Source organism: Anomaloglossus baeobatrachus, chromosome 5, assembly GCF_048569485.1.
Source record: "Anomaloglossus baeobatrachus isolate aAnoBae1 chromosome 5, aAnoBae1.hap1, whole genome shotgun sequence".
Lineage (NCBI taxonomy): Eukaryota > Metazoa > Chordata > Amphibia > Anura > Aromobatidae > Anomaloglossus > Anomaloglossus baeobatrachus.
The window spans coordinates 370,872,062-370,899,684 of NC_134357.1; the positions used below are offsets into that span (position 1 = coordinate 370,872,062).

The 27,623-nt window shown below is 44.5% G+C and overlaps 1 protein-coding gene across 1 annotated transcript in view; it reads right to left on the minus strand.

Annotated features, from left to right (window-relative positions):
* Nucleotides 1-27,623, minus strand: part of RAMP2 (receptor activity modifying protein 2) — a 285,979-nt gene that overhangs the window by 24,621 nt on the left and 233,735 nt on the right. The window lies entirely within an intron of this gene.

Consider the following 27,623-nt stretch of genomic DNA (forward strand, 5'->3'; position numbering starts at 1 on the left):
GAGTTAATCGCAAATGTGACTCCAGCCTAAAGCAGGCTTTACACACTGCGATATCGGTCCCAATATCGCTAGTGTGGGTACCCTCCGTGCCGCACAACATCGCCCAGACCCATCACACATACTTACCTGCCCGGCGACGTCGCTGTGACCGGCGAACCACCTCCTTTCTAAGGGGGCGGTCCGTGCGGCGTCACAGCGACGTCACTGAGCGGCCGCCCAATAGAAGCGGAGGGGCGGAGATGAGCGGGACGTAACATCCCGCCCACCTCCTTCCTTCCGCATTGTGGCCGGGACGTAGGTAAGGAGAGCTTCCTCGTTCCTGCGGTGTCACACGGAGCGATGTGTGCTGCCGCAGGAATGAGGAACAACATCGTTACTGCTGCAGTAATGATTTTTGAGAATGGACCCCCATGTCACCGATGAGCGATTTTGCACGTTTTTGCAACGATGCAAAATCGCTCATAGGTGCCACACGCAACGGCATCGCTAATGCGGCCGGATGTGCGTCACCAATTCCGTGACCCCAACGAGTTCGCATTAGCGATGTCGTAGCGTGTAAAGCCCCCTTTAGAGTCTTTTTCCTTTGTTTCTTCCAGACCCTTTTGCACTCATCAGAGCCTAGTCTATTGACTTTCGTCTCATCATCACTCCAAATTGCCCGTGTCCAATCTTCTACTGTCCACTTTTTGTACTTTTTTGCAAATTTGAGACAATGCTTCTTATGACGATATTGAAATTGAGGTTTTTTCACCTTTTTTCAGGCCACCATTCCAGACTTGTGTAATGTACATCGCACGGTGCTTGCATGGATGCCTGTGATCTCACTATTATGAAGCATATGAGCCGCCTGCCATGCTTGTTGCGCCAGAACTGACAGACTTTGGGATGAGCAGACTTGTTGATGCCGATATTTTCCCTGGACGTCCACTTCTTGACCTTTGAATGGATAGATGGGCTTCATTTCGTGTTCTTCCAACTGTCATGGCACTCACATGATGCAGTTTGGCAATTTTCTTGTCCGAGAGATGCTATAAATGAGCTGGATGATGCTGTTTCTCTTCTCTTGGGAAATCTTTTTCTCCTCGAACCAGTGACCTTTCGTTTGGGAATCAACCTAATAATACACTATTAGGGATTGTGAGAACAGGTTATAATTTACAGGAAAAAAAAGTCTTTTCACCAGCAGCAGCAAAACAGTAACGATGCAGTGACATGACCATAATCTGCATAACTAATTATATGCTACATAGTTTATGTATGAGATAGCCAAGATAGTTGTAAAATTATAGTAGTTTTACGTTTGAATCGGTAGTGGATTGTGAGATATAGAGCCTGAAAGTCAAATGTTTAAAACATTGTTACCCTTTTGCTTTTCAGTGTATGGACCTGGCCAACGTAAGAAAAGCATAATGTGCAATTATGTACTATAAGAAGGTACTGTATATGCATGTTTTAAAGCTGCTGTGGCACAAACAGGAAAAATATAAAACCACACATCGAGGAATACATTTTCTGTGCAAAAGAAAAAAAAATTAGATCATATAGACTCTAGGAGAAGTAGGTTGTCTGTATGTCCCAATGAGAAAAAGGAGCCAGCACGATCTGAAATTGACATGCATCATATAAAAAGTGAAAATTCACAGATTTATTCCAACTGTACTATAATAAAAAAAAAATGAGATTTTTAGCAAATAATTGATCAATTTTTTGAGCCACCCCTGCCACCGTCACGGCAAATCTCAATAGGGGGGTCCTACTCTATATTCTGTATTTCATGTGCCATGCGGCCTCCTAGATAAAGTTAAAAGCAGAACCATAATGGAGCACACATACCTGTAACCTGTATATAGCCGCTTCCATGTTGCAAAAAAGGCAATTGTGGATAGAGACCAGCCCAAGTCCCAGCATGTGGAGCAAGCTCTACACATACCAGGACTATATCAGAACTGACCCTCCCAGTGCCAGACTGCAACCATTGATAAAGGCGGACCAGATCCAAGAATGGTGCTTAATTAGCATTGCCTGTGGAAAGGGGTGAGGTAACTGAATCTGAACAGCTACCAACAGGAGGAATACATTGCAAACCAAAATCAGGCGTGCATGGTATGGTGATGGTCAGTCACCAGAAATTGTAGCATAACTACAGTCATAACAGAGAAAAAGGAGCCAGCACGATCTGAAATTGGCATGCATCATATAAAAAGTGAAAATTTACAGATTTATTCCAACTGTACTATAATAAAAAAAAAAATGAGATTTTTAGCAAATAATTGATAAATTTTTTGAGCCACCCCTGCCAACGTCACGGCAAATCTCAATAGGGGGTCCTACTCTATATTCTGTATTTCATGTGCCATGCGGCCTCCTAGATAAAGTTAAAAGCAGAACCATAATGGAGCACACATACCTGTAACCTGTATATAGCCGCTTCCATGTTGCAAAAAAATTGAGATTTGCCGTGACGTTGGCAGGGGTGGCTCAAAGAATTGATCAATTATTTGCTAAAAATCTCATTTATATTACAGTACAGTTGGAATAAATCTGTGAATTTGCACTTTTTATATGATGCATGCCATTTTCAGATCGTGCTGGCTCCCCTCTCTCTCTGTTTGGTTGTAGTTATGCTACAAATGTCTGGTGGCTGGTCACCACCATGCTATGCACGCCTGATCTTGGTTTGCAATATATTCCTCCTGTTGGTAGCTGTACACATTCAGTTTCCTCACCCTTTCCACAGGCATTGCTAATTAAGCCCCATACTTGGATCTGGTCCGCCTTTATCAATGGTTGCTGTCTGGCACTGGGAGGGTCAGTTCTGATATAGTCCTGGTATGTGTAGAGCTTGCTCCACATGCTGGGACCTGGGCTGGCCTCTATCCACAATTGCCTCTTTTGCAACATAGAAGCGGTTATATATACAGGTTACAGGTATGTGTGCTCCATTATGGTTCTGCTTTTAACTTTATCTAGGAGGCCGCATGGCACATGAAATACAGAATATAGAGTAGGACCCCCCTATTGAGATTTGCCGTGACGTTGGCAGGGGTGGCTCAAAGAATTGATCAATTATTTGCTAAAAATCTCATTTATATTACAGTACAGTTGGAATAAATCTGTGAATTTGCACTTTTTATATGATGCATGCCATTTTCAGATCGTGCTGGCTCCCCTCTCTCTCTGTATGTCCCAATGCATATCGCCATGTCACGTGACTTCCTCAGAAAAGAAAAATCAATAAAACCACACCGAAAGGCAGAAACAAAATACTAAACTTGGTGATCCAAGCAAGAATAGATAGATTCCAAATGGTTAGCATGTCAAACTGTCAGCAGCATTGTTAAGTGAATGAGTAAGGTGTATAACTTGAAGCTTTTCAATGCTAAAATGGCAAAATATGTTGAGTTATAATGAATAACACAATTCTCTGCAATGTCTATTGTACAACACACACCATTGGTACTCGATGGCCCCCAATGGAATTCACTAAAAAGCACATAAATTGAAAAAAAAAATCACAAAAAAGCAAGTATACTTCTCAATATACTGCAGGATGCAACCAGACCCCATCAGAAAAGGTCACAAACTTCTCATACATAGAGAAGAGGGTAGAACAAGGATGTTTTTTGTAATGCTTTTAGATGGACCTTCTTAATGTACAATTCCTCTGATGCAGCTATGTTCTCCTTACTACTGTGAGGCTCTTTAAGACTAGGAATTTTGCACACTTTTAATAACATTTAGACAATAAACTCTTTATACTTATGAGCAACTGGTTTTGGCTTTAAAAAAAACACAACTAGTAACAGATGTCAATCTTGGATTTCGGAACAGTTCCAAACTCAGTTTTTAGGCGAAATTGAAAAACATTTTAGCCTTGTATTGATGCACCCATACAGTGCTCAGCATAAAGGAGTACACCCCCTTTGAAAAGAATGTGTGGCACCCCTGATGCTTCAGTTGCCTTAGGGTATTGCACCTCATTTAAGGTGCGGTACTCATCCTGGATCCAGAGGATGTCGGTACCGGTTCCACAATACACCAACTCATATACACAACCAGGTTGGCCTCCCCACTGGGGACTGGCTAGGATTGGGTCTTAAGGCAGTCACCAAACATGGGGGGGCTGCCACCCACTAGCGATAGAAAACTGGGGAGGAACAGCCACCGGGGGGAGTGAGGAGAAACTCAACAGTTAGAGAGTTCTAGTCAGGTTTTACCAGTGGCTCTGGTGGAACGCAGGAGTCAATACGGTCGCTGAGGGGAGAGCTTCATTGCTCTCTCGGGACCGGCGCAGAGCAGGGTGCAGAATCCTAGGATGGATCATACTTCAAGTTGTCCACCAAAATCTGCAGGCTTGTGGGATTGCATGTCCCTCCGGCCCCCACAGTTCCTGGAGCAGAGTGCTACATAGGATCCGGGGTCGTGTTCCAAGGCAGGCCCCACAACGGACCCGCGGCTCCTGCATACGGGACGGGAGTAAACACTTTTCAAGAACCGGGATCCCCAAGTAGCTTCAGGCCACAGGGATCCAACATCAAGTGCAAGGAGGAAGCGTCCACCTTCCACTGTACCAGTTCTGACCTCCAACAGATCTGGGGCCCATCATGGCAGTGACCGGCATCTCCCAGGTAAACCAGGACTGTGAGTAAAGAAACCTTAAACCCGCAGAGACTGTGTCCGCCTGTCATTATAGGCGCCGGTGCCCTGTGCTTCGGCGCCCGCCATTACTACTCACCTCATCATCCTCCCCGAGGCCCGCTCCACATGTGGGGAGCAGAAACATCTTAGCTGCTATAATCATCCACCCCGGAGGACAGTGCCAGCAGCGGCGGCTAATTCATAGAACACTTTTAACTCAAAACATGAAAGCAAGGTTAATAATATAACTTTCATTACAAAATCCATTGCTGTTCATTCAGTCTGATCTGTAGCCAGCATTGTATAGAGAATAGTAACTTGAACAGAATATGTAGGTTTGTTGGAAAAGATTCAGTATAACGTGGGTTTTATTCATTGAAATCCATAGTATTTGCATAAATACAAGTTCAGTGGGAGTTCCTATTCAGTGATTGACAGCTATCTATTCACAGTCGTACTGGGAAGACTGTTAATCAATAAATAGGACTGCCTACTAGACTCTCATGGATCCAAACCCCAAGGATATACGCTAAATAAAGTGCAAGTTTTACCTAAACTATATTTTTTTACACAAAATGTGTATGAATCTGATCAGCACCTCCTGCTCTATACTATCCTGCCTGCAGATTAGATACTATTTTTATATGACAGGTTCCATTTAAAGGGAATCTGTCTGCAGGTTTTTGCTACCTCATCTGTGGACAGCATGATGTAGGCAAAGAGATCCTGAATCCAGTGATGTATCACTTAATTTGCTGGGTGCAGTTGTTCTGACACAATCAGAGTTTTTAAAGTTAGCAATAAGCAGAGCTGAGAAAGCTACCTTCATCAAACCACAGTCTATAAATGCAATGTATATCGACCGTGATCTACTAGTCACAGCAGGGTGCAAAGCCTGACTACTTGACCTCTAGCTGACCTAGTCTAGTAATGATAATCTCCTGAAGCTAAAATAAACAATGAAAGTAAACAACACCACAGACTTTTATAAGAGAGGCATCCCTAAAATTAGTGTTAGAGCATGCTCACACTAGTGTATAGCTTCAGATGCGAAATGCTATGGACAGTTGGCTCAAACAATGCTGCAAGCATGAGCCGAGTGTCATTCACTGTGATCTGATTCTCTCACATGTGAGAATCGGAGCACAGGTGTGGAGAAGGAGAGAATCTCTTCATCTTCTCCATTGCTTGTCTTGGTGTTTAATGGACTGCACTCTGATGTCAACTGAGTGTAGTCTGATAAGTAACACGAACATTTCCATGCAGTTCATACTATAAAATGTAGTGTTGAAAACACAATGGACCACTCCAATTAAAGCTGAATTATTAGCAAGAAGAAAGGAATTTGGAGTTCAAAGGTCAGGTTTTTATGTATAAAATAGATTCTTTATTTAATCAATTATCAAAATACATCATATACTTATATTTCATTTCATACAAAAGGACAATGAGGAAAAGGGGAATATATAGTGCCCCCATAAGAGGTGAAATTGCTACAAAGGTATATAAGGGCAGCACCAAATGTGCACTTCAGCACTAAACATTCCAAACTGTACTTATTATAAAAATTTTAAGATTTTTGGCAAAAAATTGCAATTTCTTGAGCTGCCTCGCCACGTCACGGCAAATCTCATTTGAGGCAGTCCTACACTAAAATATTTTTATAAAATGTGCCATACGGCCTCACATATGAATAGTAGAACTGCTCTTAGCAGCACTCACCTGGTCTATTTCAATCCCGTACCCATGACTGAGTATATAGGTATATAAGGGGTTTACTAATTATAAGTCAATAGGTATGAGTAGAGAATTCTATAAAGTGCATCTGTGCAAAATCAGCAGTTTAGTCACAATGGACTCCCATAAACCCCAAATATTATTCCCTTACCTATTAACCCTTTAGTGACGGAGCTAATTTTCACCTTAATGACCAGACCAAATTTTGCAATTCTGACCAGTGTCACTTCATGAGGTTATAACTCTGGAACGCTTCAACGGATCCCGGTGATTCTGAGATTGTTTTTTCGTCACATATTGGACTTCATGTTAGTACCAAATTTAGGACAATATTTTTTGCGTTTATTTATGAAAAAAATTGAATATTGGCAAAAATTTTGAAAATTTAGCAATTTTCAACTTTTGAATTTTTATATCGTTAAACCAGAGATTTCTGTGACACAAAATAGTTAATAAATAACATTTCCCACATGTCTACTTTACATCAGCACAATTTTGGAAACAAAATTTTTTTTTGTTAGGAAGTTAGAGGGGTTCAAAGTTTATCAGCGATTTCTCATTTTTACATCAAAATTTACAAAACCATTTTTTTAGGGACCACATCACATTTGAAGTGACTTCAATAGGCCTAGATGACAGAAAATACCCAAAAGTGACACCATTCTAAAAACTGCACCCCCCAAAGTACTCAAAACCACATTCAAGAAGTTTATTAACCCTTCAGGTGCTTCACATGAACAAAAGCAATGTGGAATGAAAAAAAGCAAAAATTAAATTTTACCTAAAAATGTTGCTCTAACCCAAATCTATTCACTTTTAGAAGAAATAGCACAACAAAATGGACCCCAAAACTTGTTCCCCACTTTCTTATGAGTGCGCCGATACCCCACATGTGGTCAAAAACCTCTGTTTGGAGAAATGGGAGGGCTCGGAACAGAAGGAGCAATATTTGAATTTTGGAAAGCAAATTTGGCTGAAATAGATTCCGGGCACCATGTTGCATTTACAGGTCCGCTAAGGTACCTAAACAGAAGAAACCCCTCACAAGTGACGCCATTTTAGAAACTAGACCCCTCAAGGCTTCTATCTAGGGGTATAGTGAGCATTTTAGATCCACAGGTACTTCACAGATTTTGTTAACGTTACGTTGTCATATTGAAAATTTTAATAATTTTCTCAAAAATGTTGCTTTAGCATCAATTTTCTCACTTTTTCAAGAGGTAATTCCAAAAATTTGACCTCAAAGTTTGTTAACCACTTTTTTATGAGCGCGGTGATACCTCACATGTGGTCTGAAACCTTTGTTTGGACAAATGGGAGGGCTTGGAACGAAAGGAGCAATATTTGAATTTTGGAAAGGAAATTTGGCTGAAAAAGATTGCGGGCACCATGTCACATTTGGAGGACCCCTAAGGTACCTAAACAGCAGAAACCCCGCACAAGTGACCCCATTTTGGAAACTAGGCCCCTCAAGGAATTTATCTAGATGTTTGGTGAGTACCCTGAACCCCCAGGTGCTTCACAGAATTTTATAACGTTGAGCCATGAAAAAAAAAAAAAATTTTACCACAAAATTGTTATTTCAACCAGGTAGCTTTTTTTTTTACAAGAGTAAAAGGAAAAAATTCAGCATAACATTTATTGTGCAATTTCTCCTGAGTTTGGCGATACCTTATATGTGGTGGAAATCAACTGTTTGGGCGCATGGCAGGGCTCGGAAGGGAAGGATTGCCATTTGACTGCAAAATTGGCTGGAATCAATAGCGGACGCCAGGTTGCATTTGGAGAGCCCCTGAGGTGCCTAAACACAAGTGACTCCATTCTGGAAACAAGACACCTCAAGGCTTTTATCTAGGTGTATAGTGAGCAGTTTGAATCCACGAATACTTCACATAATTTGATAAGCTTAGGTTGCCATATTGAAAATTTTCATTTTTTTCACAAAAATGTTGCTTCAGCATCAAATTTCTCACTTTTTCAAGAGACAACAACAAACCGTGGACCCAACAGGTTGTTATCCAATGTCTTATGAGCACAGGGATACCCCACATGTGGCCAAAAACCTCTGTTTGGATAAATGGGAGGGCTTGGAATGGAAGGAGCACCATTTGAATTCTGGAAAAGTTGAAATAAATTGCGGGCACCATGTCACATTTGCAGGGCCCCTTGGATACCTATACATTAGAAACACCCCACAAGTGACCCCATTTTGGAAACTGGATTTTATTCAGGAGTATAGTAAGCATTTTGAATCCACAGGTACTTCACAAAAATGTTGCTGTAGCAACAAATGTCTCACTTTTAGGCTATGTGGCCATGATCCAGCGACACGGCGTCTAGTACACAGTGTCAGCCTCCTGCAGAGATGTGAGTGTTGTCCACGGGAGAACGCAGCTGCCCATGCCCACGATTTGGGTTCAGGCCGCTGTGGAGCTCTATGCTACCTGCAGAGAACACTCATCTCCGCAGCATAAATTGACATGCTGAGGCTCCGGAAGCTGCGCCACAGGTCGGTTTATGCTGCGGAGAAAAGAAGCACATTGGGCAAGCACATTGGACATGGGATTTCTAAAAATCCTTCCACTGTGCTTCTACTGCACAACGCAGCACTATGGACACAGGGACACACTATGGACACACTCTGCGCCCAAAACGCTGCAAATCCCGATTATGGGCGCACAGCCTAAAATGCTACAATGGATGAATGGATACATGTCAAACATATATAACGTCCCACCCCCTGCATATTCTAAGCTGGCGCCCTTTAGTGCCTTTCATGTGGCACTAAAGGGTGCCTAGCCTTGTATTTGGCCCCCCAAAAAATTAATAATTAAAATAAACGACGTGGGGTCCCCCCTATTTTTGATAGCCAGCTAGGGTAAAGCAGACAGCTGTAGCCTGCAAACCACAGCTGACAGCTTCACCTTGTCTGGTGATCAATTTGGAGGGCTCCCCAGGCGTTTTTTATAAAAAAAAAAAACGTGGGGTCCCCCCCAAATTAGATCACCAGCCAAGGTGAAGCGGACAGCTGGGGTCTGGTATTCTCAGGGTGGGAAGAGCCATGGTTATTGGACTCTTCCCAGCCTAAAAATAGCAGGCCGCAGCCGCCCCAGAAGTGGCGCATCCATTAGATGCGCCAATCCTGGCGCTTCGCCCCAGCTCATCCCGCGCCCTGGTGCGGTGGCAGACGGGGTAATATATGGGGTTGATACCAGCTGTAATGTCACCTGGCATCAAGCCCTGGGGTTAGTGATGTCACGGCATCTGAACAGATACCCGACATCACTAACCCAGTAAGTAATAGAAAAAAATAAAGACAAAAAAAAAATTTATTTGAAAAAACACTCCCCGAAACATTCCTCTTTCCCCAATTTATTGAAAATAAAGAAATTCCGGTCGCTGTAATCCATTTTGGAGGTCCCACGCCGACTCTGGATCTTCTAGAATATGGAGGGCACGTTCAGGGAACGTATCCCCCATTTTCTGGAAGAGCAAGCTCTCCATGAGCAGTGTGGGTGCAGTAATCTGAGAATTACTGCACTCACACTGCCCTGGTCCAACTTAGGGCAGAGTGACCTGCAGTAACCTCATTCCAGAATATGAGGGGCACGCTCACAGAACGTACCCCCCATTTTCTGGAACAGCAGTCTCTCCATGTGAGGACCACGCTCCTCACATGGAGAGACTGCTGATTACTGCACTCACTCTCCCCCGGTCCACAGTGGAGCAGCCTGTGCAGCAGCGACGTCAGCGTCCCAGGGATCCAGCTGACAGCCGCTGTCTGCGCATGCGCCGCCAGCATTCAAGAAGGAGGCGGCGTGATCGCGGGACGGATCACCAGACAGGTAACGTATGACCGGGGGCTGGGGGGGTGACGGGGGGTGACCTAGCGGGACCTGGGGACACCTTTCTGTCGCATGTGACGTGTCACATGCGGCAGAAAGAGCAGAATGAATGCGGCCGCGCGCCGCCATCTTCCACGCTCCGGAGGGGGGAGGCGGCTCTGGAGACCGGGGGGGGGCTCCGGGGACCAGAGATCTCCGGTGTACCGGAGGAGGGGTCAGGGGGAGGACATTTCCCTCCGATCTGAAATGTTCGATCATTTCAGATCGGAGGGAAATGAATGCAGAGCCGGCGGCGGCGGCAGTTTTCTGTGCGCTTCGGCGCCATTTTGGATGTCCGGTGGGGGTGGGGGTGGGGGGACTCTCCGGTACCGGGGGCTTTGGGGGCACTAGGGGTTTAGATTTCTTTCTCATCTGACATATTTGATCATGTCAGATGAAAAAGAAAACAGTTTTACCGGCCATTTCTTTTTTTTTCATGTGTTCGTCGGTATACAGTGTATACCGCCGATCACATGATCGGGGTCTAAAAAAAACACACCGATTCATAATCTGGGGGGTCTCAGCTACCCCCGTAGCTGAAACCCCCGAGATTTTCGGTCGCTGGGGGGCGCTACAGGGTTTTTTCGGGCCGCCGCTTTAAAGCGGCGGAACAGAATAAGTACCCTGTTTTGCCGCCGCTTTAAGTCGTACGGCCGTCGTTATGAGGTTAAGTCAGCAGATAAACCTCAAAAATAATGTGCCCAAAAGACAGAAAAGACCCTCCTATTTTATACATACAAATCTGACCTTGGAACTCGAAATCCTTTCTTCTTGCTAATATGAGTGCAGTCTGATGTTTCACATGCACGCATAGACTTGTATGGGTGCGAGTGAGCTGTGATACTCTGCTAATAGCATGCTGTGATGTTTTTCTTATGCCGAATTGGTATGAAAGTAAAAAACGCTGATCGGCACTGCCCCATAGTATATTATTAGGCCAAGTGCTATCCAAGAAAACATCTGAGTTATATGCTGGCTATATACCAATGTGATTGAACCCTAAGGGGTACTTTGCACACTACGACATCGCAGCTGCGATGTCGGTGGGGTCAAATCGAAAGTGATGCACATCCGGCGTCTTTGTCGACATCGGAGTATGTGAATTGTTTTCACTACAATTAACGAGCGCAAAAGTGTCGAAATTGTATGATCGGTGTAGTGTCGGGCATTTAAATAATGCCGGTGCAGTGACAGGTACGATGTTGTTCCCCATTCCAGCGGCAGCACACATCGCTGTGTGTGAAGCCGCAGGAGCGAGGAACATCTCCTACCTGCGTCCTGGCTGCAATGACGAAGGAAGGAGGTGGGCGGGATGTTTACGTCTTGCTCATCTCCGCCCCTCTGCTTCTATTGGCCGCCTGCTGTGTGACGTCGCTGTGATGCCGCACGACCTGCCCCCTTAGGAAGAAGGCGGTTCACCGGCCAGAGCGATGTCGCAGGGCAGGTAAGTGCATGTGAAGCTGCCGTATTGATAATGTTCGCTACGACCGCTATCACAAGATATTGCATGTGCGACGGGGGCGGGGATTATCGCGCTCGGCATCGCTACAATCGTCTTGTGATGTCATAGTGTGCAAAGTACCCCTTAGTCTCTACAGCATGCTGTCTTCAGATTACATAGCAAAAACATGCTGACAAATTTCCATTGAAGGTACTAATGGGAAGCCATCTTTTAAAAGAAAAAGAAGCTATGCTTGCAGGAGAAATGTGCTCCCCTCTTTCACCTCCAATCCAGCGCTGCTGCTCCACCAGTTTCGGGCAGACTGGATGTGGTGGAGTCTTGCCAACCATTCACCTGACACTGCAGCCAATCAGTGACTTTCACAGCCAAACACCTGTGGTCGTGATGTCATGACTTCCCTAGATTCCTCTGTAGATTATCCTGTTGTAGTTAAAGAGCAGTATATAATCTTTGTATGTTATGGTATACAGCTGATCTACGTCTGCTACTGTAGCATATACTGACCTCCTTGCGAGTCAGCTACATCTTTAATGCGGATTTTTATGAGTTATCTTTTTCTTTAAAGAAGATCAATTACAAATAAGCAAATGAATGAATGAATACTTAATATACGCAGTAATCTACACTTAGTTCTTTTTTTTTTCTTTTGTGGCAATATCTGCAATTCCCACCATGTTCAGGAAAAGCTACAGTGGATAGAATAAATCCATAAGGGGAAGTTCTGAGGAAGCGATTTTATGAGACTCTCAAAATAAGCCATAAAATGTCTTCTCTTTGGCTCGGGTACAATAATGAGGAAACGAGCCAGCTCTCTCCTGGTCTGCCGGCTCCAAGAATCATCCCTGCATAGATTTTTCCAGGAATCAACAACAATTACCTATCAATTACTGGAGGGGACTGATTTAACCTTTGTTGGCAGTAAAAGGCTTCTTAATGTCCAGCTGAGCACACCTATTCAATACATTAGTTACAAAAGAAATGTACGGTAAGACAGATAATAGGCCATATGTTCATCTTTTAGGGCCTCCTTCCTAGTGTAACATTGTGGTATATACGAGCAATTCCATAATCTGAAACCTGCTCCTGCTTCCTATGCCTTTCTCAGTAGGCGGCACCACACTAATACTGCGGATGTCGTTGGCCAACAATGGCATGTAAAACTTTTCGATTGCTGGTACTTGTTGTCCCCCCTCAAGTTCACCTGGTTTACTGCGGAGAGCTAGTTATCAGAAGTAATAATCACTCTCTGATTGTAGACATGGTGAGGGCTCTTCTCTCTTTAATCTGTCACCAGGTTTTTACCACCTAATCTGAGAAGTGCATAACGTAGGGGCAGAGACCCTGATTCCAGCAATGTTTCACTTACGGGCTGCTTACTGTAATTTTGGTAAAATTGCTGTTTAATCAGCAGTAGATTATCATTAGAGGACTACTTGGCCTACTGGCAGGTAGTCCAGCATATTCATGAGCTCTGTACCCAGTGGGGAAAAAAATGTTTGATACACTGCCGACTTTGCAATCTTACTGTCACGAGTGTCTCTCGCGGTTGAGAGATGTGACGGTCCTGTGATCTGAGCTTCACTCATTATCGGGTGGCTCTGCATATTAAATATATTTGCTTTCTGTTGGCACTTCAGGAGTTAATGTCAGTTTTTCCTGCTAGCAGCTCCTAGCTAATCACCTTATGTGCAGCCGGTGTGTTACCCCTCTCATCTCCTATAAGTAGCCTCTCTCCATCTTCCAGCTTCCGTCGGAAATTGAATCTTCTGTTCCTGACCACCAAGGTGACTGCTCGTCTCTAAGAGCTGCTGGATTTCTGCTGTTTTACCAGTTGTTGAAATCATGCTGTTTCAGCTTTCAAGATTGTGTTGTGTCATGTCCCCCTGTCTGTCTACCTTTCCCTGCCTGTTTATTAGTACAGTGGTGGGACTAGTGTCTCCCGCTGGCCATTTCACTAGCCAGGGTGTTTGTAGGGCTAGTGAGGGATTAGGTATCCGGCTTGCCACAGGGTTGAAACACCCCATATAGCATCGCTAGGAAGCTCAGGTTACAGCTTGAGGTGAGTCCAGGAGGTGTCCCCTCACCCCTTACCCTAGCTGCATGGCCCACCATTGTAAAAGTCCCCATTTGGTCCTTCTTGTTTCTTGTGTGTTTAGTGCGCCAGACGTCCATGGGTCTGAGCGCAGCTGTCAAGCAGTGTATTTGGACACTTCCTAATCCTAGCGTGACACTTTCCCACCTACATAGAATGGAGAGCTCTGTAATTTTTATCTTAGGTACACTTCAACTGTGACAGACAGAATAAAAAAATACAGTAAATCACATTGTATGATTTTTAAATAATTAATTTGCATTTTATTGCATGAAATAAGTATTTGATCACCCACCAATCAGCAAGAATTCTCTCTCTCATAGATCTGTTATTTTTTATTTAAGAAGCTCCTTCTCTGCACTCATTACCTGTATTTATTGCACCTGTTTGATCTCGTTACCTGTATAAAAGACACTTGTCCGTACCTTCAATCAATCTCACTCCAACCTCTCCACCATGGCCAAGACCAAAGAGCTGTCTAAGGCCCCCTTCACACGTTCGTGATACACGTGCGTGTTTGGTCCGTTTCCGTATATGCCGGAGACACGGCCAAACGTGCACCAAGGTAATCTATGATTGTGGTCACACGTGCGTTATTTCATTATGTCCGTGTGTGCGTGTCCGTGATCCGTATGTCTTTGCGTTTTGCATGGATGCATGTCCGTTATCTGCACGGAGCACGCACACGTGGACACAATGAAAGTCTATGGGTATGTGCACACACGTTAGTAAACACGTATGCATCTACCTATTGTCCGTGTCCGTTTGGTGTTTTTATTTCTAGTGATGTCGGCTATTCTTTCTATTTCTGTGTATGTCGGTCAATCTCCCTGAGTCCGTCAGTCCGTCTCTCTGTCGGTCTCTCTGTCCCTCTCTCACAGTCTGTCAGTCAGTTTCCCCCCCTCTCTCATACTTACCGTTCCCCGATCACCGGCGCCGCGCTGCACGGCATTCACACTGCTGCGGCGGCTTTTACTATTTTGAAAAAGCCGGCCGCTCATTAAACAATCTCCTATTCCCTGCTTTCCCCGCCCACCGGCGCCTATGATTGGTTGCAGTGAGACACGCCCCCACACTGAGTGACAGGTGCCTCACTGCACCCAATCACAGCAGCCGGTGGGCGTGCCTATACTGTGCAGTAAAATAATACACACATATACCCTGGATCCAGTGACAGCGGGTAACCTCAGTGACAGCTCAGCTGATCGCGCTACTCACCTCATTAGCTGCGTGGAGGTGACCGGAGCGGCGGTGTCTTCTGCAGCTACGGTCACCTCCATGCAGCAGAGCTGGATGCGACGCTGGACCATCCTGGATGACGCCGGACATGGAGGGCTTTTTCGGGCTGATTAAAGTGGTGAACCAGGGTATATGTGTGTGTTTTTTATTTCTAATAAAGGATTTTTTTCATGTGTGTGTGTTTATTTACTGTAATTTACAGATTAATCATGGAGGGTGTCTCATAGACGCCTGACATGATTAATCTAGGATTTAGTGGCAGCTATGGGCTGCCATTAACCCCTTATTACCCCGATTTGCCAAAGCACCAGGGCAAATCGGGAAGAGCCGGGTACAGCCCCAGAACTGTCGCATATAATGTATGCGGCAATTCTGGGCGGCTGCTGACTGATATTGTTAGGGTGGGGGGCTCCCCATAACGTGGAGCTCCCCATCCTGAGAATACCAGCCTTCAGCCGTATGGCTTTATCTGGCTGGCATTAAAATTGGGGGGGACCGCACGCCGTTTTTTTAAAATTATTTATTTATTTATTTTACTGCACAGTATAGACACGCCCACCGGCTGCTGTGATTAAGTGCAGTGAGGCACCTGTCACTCAGCGTGGGGGCGTGTCTCACTGCAACCAATCATAGGCGCCGGTGGGCGGGGAAAGCAGGGAATAGGAGATTGTTTAATGAGCGGCCGGCTTTTTCAAAATAGTAAAAGCCGCCGCAGCAGTGTGAATGACGTGCAGCGCCGGTGATCGGGGATCGGTGAGTATGAGAGAGGGGGGGACACTTCAGTCACTCGGGGGATTAGCGGTCACCGGTGAATCCTTCACAGGTGACCGCTAATCAGGGCGCGACACAGACAGAGCCGCGGTATGAGGATAAAGTCGGGTGAAGTTCACCCGAGTTCATTCTCATCGCGCAACTCTGTCTGCTGTCAGCCGACATTTATAAACGACATTGTGCATCACACACACGGGCATTACACACGGACATTCCACGTACACATACACGTTAATTCCACACGCACACACGGACGTTCTACACACAAACACGGCTAGCATACGCAATTCACACAGGAGCCACACGGACCATAAAAACGGACACATAAACGGGACACGGACCCGAAAAACGGCCCGTAACACACGTGCGTGTTTTTCACGGACGTGTGAAGGGGGCCTAAGGCTACTTTCACACATCAGTTTTCTGCATTCAGGCACAATCCTTTTTTTTCCTGATCCAAAGGTTCCGGCAAAAAAAAGTGAAACCGTATCCACCGGATCCGTTTTTTAAAGGATCCGTTATGCCGGATGCGTAAAAAACCGGATCCGTTGGATCCGGTTTTGCATCCGTTTTTGCATCCGTTTTGTCCGTTTTTTTGATGGATCAGTTTTTTAAATTAATTTTGTGCATGCGCAGTTAACAAAAACTGATCCGGCAGCCGCATCCATTTTGTACCGCATTGCGCCGGATTTCATTGTAAAACACGCCATATCGCGCCGGATCCGGCGCAATGCGATTTTTTTGCTGGACAAAAAAACGTTGCAAGACACGTTGCCTCCGGCCGCCGCTTTAATTAATTTTGCCGCATCCGGAAAAAAACGGACGCGGTACCGGATCCGTTTAACTCGTTTTTTTCTGATTGTACCTGATGGAAAAAAACTGATGTGTGAAAGTAGCCTAAGAACACCAGGGACAAAACTGTAGACCTGCACAAGGCTGGGATGGGCTACAGGACAATGGGTCAAATCATTGAAATCACCTAAATTAAATCCACAACATTACCAAAATTGACTGACCTTGTGGATTATTTACAATAAAACCAAATTTAATTAAATTTTCTTAAAATAGCCTTATCCACCTACAAACATGTAGGTCTGTCAAGCACAATTAATAATCCTGAAGTTAATGAGTCCTGGACAGATACTGAACATTATCGCACTTAGTTGTTTCTTATAAATAAGGGGTGCTTCACACACAGCGAGCTCACTGCCGAGATCGCTGCTGAGTCACGCTTTTTGTGACGCAGCAGTGACCTCATTAGCGATCTCGCTGTGTGTGACACTGAGCAGCGATCTGGCCCCTGCTGCGAGATCGCTGCTCGTTACACACAGCCCTGGTTCGTTTTCTTCAAAGGCGCTCTCCCACTGTGACACATAGATCGCTGTGTGTGACAACGAGAGAGCGACAAATGAAGCGAGCAGGGAGCAGGAGCCGGCGTCTGACAGCTGAGGTAAGCTTGTAACCAAGATAAACATCGGGTAACCAAGGTAGTTACCCGATATTTACCTTAGTTACCAGCCTCTGCAGCTCTCACGCTGCCTGTGCTGCCGGCTCCGGCTCTCTGCACATGTAGCTGCTGTACACATCGGGTTAATTAACCCGATGTGTACAGCAGCTAGGAGAGCAAGGAGCCAGCGCTCAGTGTGCGCGGCTCCCTGCTCCCTGCACACACAGCTAAGCGGTGTGCGCTGGTAACTAAGGTAAACATCGGGTAACCATACCCGATGTTTACCTTAGTTACCAGTCTCTGCAGCTTCCAGACGGCGGCTCCGTGCAAGCGCAGCGTCGCTTGCACGTCGCTGCTGGCTGGGGGCTGTTCACTGGTCGCTGGTGAGATCTGCCTGTTTGACAGCTCACCAGCGACCATGTAGCGATGCAGCAGCGATCCTGACCAGGTCAGATCGCTGGTCGGATCGCTGCTGCATCGCTAAGTGTGAAGGTACCCTAAAGGCTGCTTTACACGAGTCGATCTATTGTGCGATGCATCGTTGGGGTCACGGATTTTGTGACGCACTTCCGTCATTCGTAACGACATCTCCTCATGTGACAGCTCCTTGCGAGTCCAACCGATGCCTAATCGTTTGAAATTCGGCCATCGTGTACACATCGTTTAATTCCATAAAATTGGTCAGTTTAGTCTTAATGAACGACACATTGCAAAATGTGACACCGTGTAATCGGCCATCCTCGTAGTTGTTTGTGACGTCAGTAAACGTTCAGGGCGTATTTGTGGTTTTAAATAATCACGCCTAATCTAATCTGATTGGTTGTAGCAGATGCGTTGTGATAGGTTATTACTGTTATAAAAGACGGCGCTGAAGCGAAACTATATATATAGTATGTAACCAATCAACCACATTAGCAGAACTGGATTGAGCAGGTCAGAAGAATTCAGGGCGTGCAACAATCCAGACAACGTCACGGAGGGCTGTATAGTTTGCCTAATTACGCCCATATAAAAGACAGATTGACCAAAGGAAAACATGTGTGAAGCCTTTTGGACGTCCGCCATGGCCAATCAATATATCGATGAGCGCTTTGTGGTCGTTTGACAACACTCAACGTGTGACACATGGACAAATACCTATCAGCGATACAAAAAAAAAAGACTTTGCCAAATAAATCGCACGATGGATTGACTCGTGTAAAGCAGGCTTAAGTCCTAAGGTCCTAGCATTGCTAAATTTACTGCACTATGTTCATTATAAGTGTACCTAAAAGGCCCCATCAATAAAGTGCTATTGTTATTACACTACAATGTCAAAAACAACCAGTGCTGATATTTGCAGTGTAGTTTGTACAATAAGGTGCTTATCTCACTGCATTATATTTGCCAGATATAAGCAGTGCTAGATTATGGTTGTTTAATGAACCTCTGAGGTCCTAATAATAAAGTGCTAATGCTATTGTACTGTACACAGATGAATTATCAATTGATTAGTGTGCTTAACACTAATATAATTATCATAATGTTCCTTAAATTTTAAGTAGCTACCTCGAACATAATAATGGTGGCCTATAATTCCCTTGGGCATAATGTATTTTTCTTTCCTACTTAAGATTGGACCACATATAATTATCTCTCCAAATGACTTATAAATTCACTCCAAAACTACATGGAAGGACCAGGTCAATGACCTGAAGAGAGGTCCCCCTACTCACATCAGCACATGTCCAGGCTTGTTTGAAGTTCGCCAATGACCATATAGATGATCCAGAGGAGACATGGGAGAAGGTCATGTGGTCAGAACTTTTTGGTATCAACTCCACAAAACGTGTTTGGAGGAATAAGAAGAAAGAGTAGAACCCCAAGAACACTGTCCCAACCATGAAGCATGGGAGTTAAAGGGAAACTCCGGGGTCATGCGCACTGAGCCGAAATCCAGTGTCGGGCGGCGATGGCAGCCGGAGAGGTCAGTGAGATCATCCTCTGATGCTGTGCATTCATTAGCATGATAGCACGCTCACAGGGACGTACTAACATGCTAATGGGGCCAACTAGCCAGGGAACTAACGCCCAGGGGACTTGTCTCCTTGCTCATCCATCTTCCCATCAATTTTAACCATCTTCCCTGTCCCTGCTGAAGAAAAACAGGCCCAAACTATGATGCTGCCACCACCATGTTTGACAATGGGGATGGTGTGTTAAGGGTGATGAGCTGTGTTGCTTTTACGCCAAACATATCATTTGGCATTGTGCCCAAATAGTTTGATTTTGGGTTCATCTGACCAGAGCACCTTTTTCCACATGTTTGGTGTGTGTCCCTGGTGGTGTGCCGCCCCCGTGCCAGCCAAGCAGAGCTGGCTTGGATTCGGGCCTTCAGGGGTGGTGGCTCGAGGGTCTCCGGACCCAGGGGTCTCGCCGACACACCGAATAAATGGGGGGACGTAGATGTACAACTAGGCCGTAGTAAGTTCGTGACGCCACCCACGGTGTGTGGTGGGGTTGGACACCACCACTGCTGTTATGGGGCACACGGGGGAGATGTTGTGCAGCAAGTTGTTAACCCCTGGGTAGGGATGGTGGCCCTGGGATCCGGTGGCTCTGCAGGGGATGGCGACCGCAGGGGGTGCTGGTGTACTCACTGTTAGTAAAACACACAAGTCTCTGGTAAACCAAAGTGATGGTGGCCGGTGCCGCGGCTGGTTGCGTTCGGGTCCCCCACCCGGCAGGTGGTCTCTATCCTTTTCCTACACTGCTTTGTGTAAGGTGGACTTTCCTAGTGTGAAACTCAGGAGTCCGCTCTCGGTTAGATGTGGCCTAAAGAGCCGTGCCCGCAGATGCTGGCCCGTGGGATCTATGGGCCCTGGCAGTGACCTTTTATCCCTAATCGGTGGGCTGTTGTTTTCTATGAGGGACTTTGGGTGGGATAGGACCTCTAGTCCTGGCCTCAATCGGTTAATTAACCAGCTCCAGTTGGTTCTGGTCCTGCTTCAGGGTCCGAGTACCCCCCTTTGTGCTACGGTTTCCGGGTCTGTTCTCCGAGTCGGTACCGGCAGGCTACAACCCTGTCCTGCTCCACCTCGGTTATGCCGAGCCATCTTCCTGTCTCCTGCTGACGGATACCACCCTCTGCCTCCTAGCAAGTGGCACCAGGACTCCTACCCTGGTACCGTTCAACTTGAACTCTCCTGCTGGAGCTACAGTTAGCTCCAGCCTCACTCCTCTCCAAACTGAACTTCAGACTCATCTGCGTGCTTTCCCGCCCGGGCTGTCTGGACCCCTGGGTGGGCGTGTCCCAACCGCCTGGTAACGCCCACTGGTGTGTCTATCTCTCCCTAAGGGGGGGTTACTAGGGTTTCTGGTTGGCTGTATGTTTCCTAGTGAGGGAACAGTGTTATGCAGGGGCCTATTTGTGACTACCTGGTTTTGCCAGGGCGTCACAGTGGCCTGTGGCAAACTTTAAATAACACTTTTTATGGATATCTTTGAGAAATGGCTTTCTTTTTGCCACTCTTCCATAAAGGCCAGATTTGTGTAGTGTACGACTGATTGTTGTCCTATGGACAGACTCTCCCACCTCAGCTGTACATCTTTGCAGTTCATCCAGAGTGATCATGGGCCGCTTGGCTGCAGCTCTGATCAGTCTTCTCCTTGTTTGAGATGACATTTTTGATGGATATTCGGGTCTTGTTAGATTTGTGCTGCCACAGGAACGACAAACAACATTGTTACTGCAGCAGCAACGATAATTGGGAATAGGGGGTGATGTCACCGATGAGCGATTTTGAACGTTTTCGCGACGATTCAAAATTGCTCATCAGTGTCACACACAACGAAATCGCTAAAGCGGCTGGATGTGCATCACAAATTCCGTGACCCCAACGAGATCACTTTAGCGATATCGTAGCGTGTAAAGGCGCCCTAAAGGCCGCTTTACACGCTACGACATCGCTAAAGTGATCTCGTTGGGGGTCAAGGATTTTGTGACGCACATCCGGCCGCGTTAGCAATGTCGTTGCGTGTGACACATATTAGCGATTTTGAATCGTCGCAAAAACGTTCAAAATCGCTCATCGGTGACATCCCCCCTAAGCTCAATTATCGTTGCTGCTGCAGTCACGATGTTGTTCGTCGTTCCTGCGGCAGCACACATCGCTACGTGTGACACCACAGGAACGAGGAACCTCACCTTACCTGCGTCCCGCCAGCAATGAGGAAGGAAGGAGGTGGGTGGGATGTTCGTCCCGCTCATCTCCGCCCCTCCACTTTGATTGGGCGGCTGCTTATTGACATCGCTGTGACGCCGAACGAACCACCCCCTTAGAAAGGAGGCGGTTCGCTGGTCACAGCAACGTCGCTATGCAGGTAAGTAGTGTGACGGGTCCGCGCGATGTTGTGCGCTACGGGCAGCGATATGCCCGTGTAGCACAACCGATGGGGGCGGGTACGCACGCTAGCGATATTGGTAATGATATTGGAGCGTGTAAAGCGGCCTTAAGGCAATTATATATATATATAGATTGACGTCTATGGGAACTGGGTCAAAATGGATGGTCATCTGTTATGCAATGTATTAACAGATCTGTTTTTAAGCACTGTTGATGCTTATACTAAACTTATTTAGAACACTAAAGAGGCTAAAGTAAACACTAAAGTAAAGTAGAGTAACACTAAAGAGGTTCTTGCAAAAATGGATCCATTGCAAACAGAACAAAAATTAATGAAAATCAGAAACGCAAGTGTGCATCTGTTTTTACTCTAATTGTCAATAGAGATGAGCGGACTCGTAGAAGTTCAGCTTGGAGGGTGCAGCCAGACTTCAGTTAAAGTTCAGTTTGGGAAACGGACTTGACCTGAACCCCATTGGAAGTCACTGATTGGGCAGTGCGGGTCTCCGTCGAAATGCAGCCAGCCATAAACAGAACATTTCCAGGGGAGGGTGGGCAGGGTTTTTCCATTTTATTTTTATTTTTTTTGTGCACGCTATATACGATCACGCTGTTGTTACCCCCGGTGCGAGCCATTCAAACACTGCAAGCGGCTCATTCTGGATGGAGAACCAAGCGCGTACGATTACAGCGATGCTTGCACACGTGGTTCACATACATAAGGCACCCAAACTCCTAACCTGAACTCTGTTTTTTGTAAAATCTGTGTTCGGTACTAACACTGAACCTCGGGTTCACTCATCTTTATTTATAAAGAATAGCTTATTTTAGTATTGGATCCATTACAAAAGGATGACAACTGGACATTTTATTCACTGTGTTCACTATATGGTAAAACTGAGATATCTATGTGATGCCTCAGGTCAGTGCGAGTTTGTAGACACTAAAGATGTATAGGTTTACTTGTATCTAAGGGCTTAAAAAAAATTCATAAGCTTGTCCAAAAAACGTGGTGCACGTTTTGCGCCATTTTCCAAAACCCGTAGCGTTCTCATTTTTCAGGATCTGAGGCTCAGTGATGGCTTATTTTTTGCGTCTCGACCTGACGTTTTTAACGGTACCATTTTTGCGCAGATGCTACGTTTTGATCGCCTGTTATTGCATTTTGCGCAAAATTTGCGGCGACCAAAAAAACGTAATTTTGGTGTTTGGAATTTGTTTGCCGCTACGCCGTTTACTGATTAGATTCATTGATTTTATATTTTGATAGATCGGGCATTTCTGAACGTGGCGATACCAAATATGTGTGTATTTTGTATTTTTTTAACCCTTTAATTTTCAATGGGGTGAAAGGGGGGTGATTTGAACTTTTAGGTTTTTTTTATTTTTTTAAATTTTTTAAAACTTTTTGTTTTACTTTTTTTTTTTTATTTTACTAGTCCCCCTAGGGGGCTATAGCGATCAGCAATCCAATCGCTCTGCACTATCTGCAGATCTCAGCTACAGAGCTGAGAACTGCAGATTTGCTGCTTTACTTTCAATGCCGGCTGTATTCCGGCATTGAGAGGAAGTGAGTCATGTTAGCTACAGGCGTCATCACATGACCCTGTGCTACCATGGCAACCACCGAAAGTCACGTGATCATGTCACGTGAGTTTTGGTGGGGACGGGGTAAGTGACTGTCATGGCGGCGCCCATATACATATCGCTGCCAGATTTTGGCAGCGAAATGTAAGGGGTTAATGGCCGCGGGTGGAAGCGATTCCACCCGCGGCTAGCAGGCACACATGTCAGCTGTTGATAACAGCTGATATGTGCGCGGATCGCGGCCGCCTGCCGGCGGCAGGGGGCGGGGCTTACCGGCACACGATCCATGACGTACCCAGTATGTCATGGGTCGTTAAGGGGTTAAAGGTGGCGAAACTTCTTTCATAATTATTATGAAGCATTATCGTGTCTTTAATTTCTGTAATAGATGGTATATCTGTCTTTTTCCATTTGGCCACTATATGAATTTTGACAATTAAAAAAATGTGAATAATTAGGTATTTGTCTTTGGTAATACTATCTAAATCTAATGAAAGAAGAGCCATTTGAGGCGTAATAGTGATACTATTTCCAAGAATTTGATTTATTAAAAGGTTACCCTCCCTCCAGAGACATCTCAATTTGGGACAAGACCAAAATATGTGAAGAATATCTCCCTTTAAATTACATCCTCTCCAGCATAAATGGGAATTATTACTTGAAAAGAGCGATAGCTTATGAGGAGTAAAGTACCACCTAGAAAGCAATTTATAATAAGCTTCATGAAGTGAATACATCTTTCTTTTAAACAATGAACCTTAAAGATATCAAACAAAATTGCAAACAAAGACAGACTATGTTGATGCACTGGTCCTGAAGAAGAGGTATATCCTCGAAACGCGTAGACCGATGGAATAAAAGAATACGTTTATAACATCAACGTGCTACATCTTCATTTTGGCTGATGCGCGGCATTAACCCCCTTTTCACTCTGATTTGTATAAACAAAGACAGAGGACTGACACACTAGGGATAAAGATAGAATATGGGTACAGAGGCTGAATCAAACCTATCAGTTGAATTGGGCGCAAAAATAATTCCAGGGAGCCCAGGTACTTTCAAAATGATCAACTGTAGCATTCAGCAGTGCCGTCCAATATTCCATTCTACGAATGTCAGAAATTCTGGTTAGTAAGTCACGATAGGGTGGGGATTGGACTTTTTCCTATGGAGAGCAATCATGCATCTGGCTGCTGTTAGAGGGTGTAGTAACAGTTTAGTTGAATTCTTCCCCAACCCTCTAGGACTGACATTAAGAAGGTAGATTGCCGGATCAAGGCCCACTTCCACAAAAAGAACCTCTTGTATCAGCCTTTTCACTGAGATCCAAAACTTGGACAGCCTTGGACAGGTCCAACATATATGAAAGTGTGACCCATCCGACAAACCACAATGCCAGCATACACTTGGGAGTTGAGGATTTAATTTATTTAGGATCTCTGGGGTATGATACCAAAACATGATGATCTTATATTGATTTTCCTTATATGAGGTACATATGAAGATTTTAGCCACCTTATCCCAAATATATTGCCATGTCTGGGGGAAAAGCTCCCTCCCCACCTAGCTACATATGAAAGTTTTTTTAAAAGGATTGGCATGAGGGGAATTAATTAACCTATAGATATCTGATATTAACCCTTTTGTTGATGGGCCTCTCCTACAAAGCTTTTCAAATTCAGTTGGCTGAGAAACTCCCGATGACCCATAAAGCAATAGTGCTAAATGTTTAATCTGAATATATTGGAATAACTTGCAGTTTGATATGGAGAAGTTGGATTTAAGAAAATCAAATGAGTGTATTTTCAATGTGTCCTTGTCCACCACATCTGAAAATCTAAAAAGACCCGCTGAGACCATGTTGAATTCCATCCTGTTTTATATTAAGGGTTGATAAATGCAAGATATCATTGGGGAGTTAGCTGAAGCCAATCCAAAATGTTTCATACATGTGTGCCATATTTCATTTGTAAACTGAATGGGTCCTAAAAGAGGTGCCATTAGAGATACTCAAACATGGAGTGGTATGGAAGGAAAGCTTGATAGCAGCCGAGGGAGACTTATAGAGCATCCTTAAGGCTGTGATAAAAGCTCCCGACACTCCAAATGTTGCCATAGTCTCAAACAAGAAAGACTAGTTAAGGCAGTTGAAAGCCTTTTCTGCATCTAGGCTTAGAAGTGGGGTCTGTTTTTTATTTCTATTGGAGGCATGTATCAAGTCAATCACCCTACTAGTGTTATCCCCTCCCTGATGAAAAGGCAGAAACCCCCCCTGGTCCTTGTGAATAAGTTGGGTTAACCAGTTATTTAGTCGATTAGCCAACAGATGTGTGAATATTTTCAGATCCGAGATTAATAAGGCTATTGGTCTATAATTGGAGCAATCGAACGGGTCCCTAGCCAGTTTAGGGATGAGGATGCCTGTTAGTTTTTTGGGACATAAAAAAAGTCTTAGAATACCTCTTTAAGAGACAATATGTTTTACTATTTAAAATTAATGGAAAATCAGGAGAAATGGCACATTGAAATATTTGACCTAAAAATCCTTCAATTATTTATTCCTAAATTAGCTAAAACTTTAATAAATGCATTGTTAAAAAAGCTCATCACCTTTCTATAAATGCGAGCCAGCATATTCATGCAACATGACTTCAATTTGTTATTCCACGTGGGGTTCAGCTAATCCACATCCTATTACAAAACCAAAAAACTTCATTTATATACTGGCAAGATAGGTACAATTGATAAGGGATAGAAACTGATATCTGTTTAAGCTTGAAATGGATACATTTTGCAAAACAGTTATTATTCCAGCACTAGATAAACAGACATCCTGTTATTTCACTTGACCATTAAAATGTTCCCTGGCATGGGTATTTGTTGACAATTTGTATCTCCATTAAGATTATGAGGTCCCTGGCTGTTTCTACTCATCTGATATTCAAGAAGTTCCCAGTGTGTCCCTGTGCAGACGTAAAGGGTGTGAGTCGCAGGCTAACTTGTCAACGCCCTTTGCAGCAATGATGTCACACCTTGGGTTGTGATGTCCTCACTTCTTTTCCGTTCCAAACCTCTTGCCTAACAAAGTAGTAATTTAACCCAACAGTTTTTAGTTACTTCTACCTTCTAGTTTACTTATGGACGACGTAGGTTTCTGTTGTAACAGCTACAGTGCTCAGCATAAATGAGTACATCCACTTTGAAAAGTAAAATTTGAATTAATATCTCACTGAATAAAAGAATATTTTCCAAAATTTGGACAAGACTAAGTTTCATAGAGCATTATTTTAACTCATGAGCTAAAAGTAAGGTTAGTAATATTACAAAATCATAATTTACACTCAAACTAGTTAATGCAAAAATGAATAAATAAATATTTTGTATGACCGTCATGATTTTTAAGAACAGCACCAAGTCTTCTAGGCATGGAATTAACAAATTGGCAACAAATTGCAACATTTTCCATTCTTCAAGAATGACTTCTTTTAGAGCATGCATGCTGGATGGAGAATGATACTCAACTAAAATCTTCACAATTCTCCATAGGCGTTCCATTGGGTTCAGATCAGGACACAAACTTTGCCATTGAATCACTTTGACGCTGTTCCTGATCTAAACTCAATTGAACACCTCTGGGGAATTCGGAAGCAACACTCTCCATCCACTGTCCAGGTTCTTAAAGAGGTCATTCTTAAAGGGAACATGTCACGTGGAAAAATGCTATTAACCTGTAGATGGGGGGTTAATCTGCAGGATAATAGCATTCTCAACCTGCCCAGCTCCTGAACATTAAACCCCACTGCTAGGAGGAAATTAACTTTAATCCTCTCAACAGCATTTAGGTTTCAGTCAAGGAGGCGGCACCGATGTGGGTTCAGTCACCTCTATGTGAATTTAAAGCGGCCGCTGTAACCACACTCCCTGTCCTGACTGTCAACCTGCTCTAATGCAGAGCGGCTGTCAGTCAGTGTCGGAGGTGTGATCACAGCTGCCATTCTAGATGCACAGAGTGGTGACTTAACCTGCATCGGCACCGCTTCCATGACTGAAGTGGAAACTAATGGGATTGGGGCAGCATTGATCACAATCTGGATTCGCCCATAGGACCAGACTACACAATTAACATGCTACTCAGGACATGTATAAAACACTATTTCAAAGGTATTTAGGGGCTATTGTAAGGATTTAAAGGGGTTGTAAAAACCCCATTCACGTGATCTTAAAGGTGATGGGCATGGTTTATAACCCCAAAAAACTGGGGACAAGTTCCCTTTAAATTACTTTGTCAAAAGTCACATTGTTACATCAAGATGACTGGGATAAAGCATCAGTAGAAAAGCAAGTCTTGTGCTTTATTTTAGTTTTAAAGTATTTGGTACCT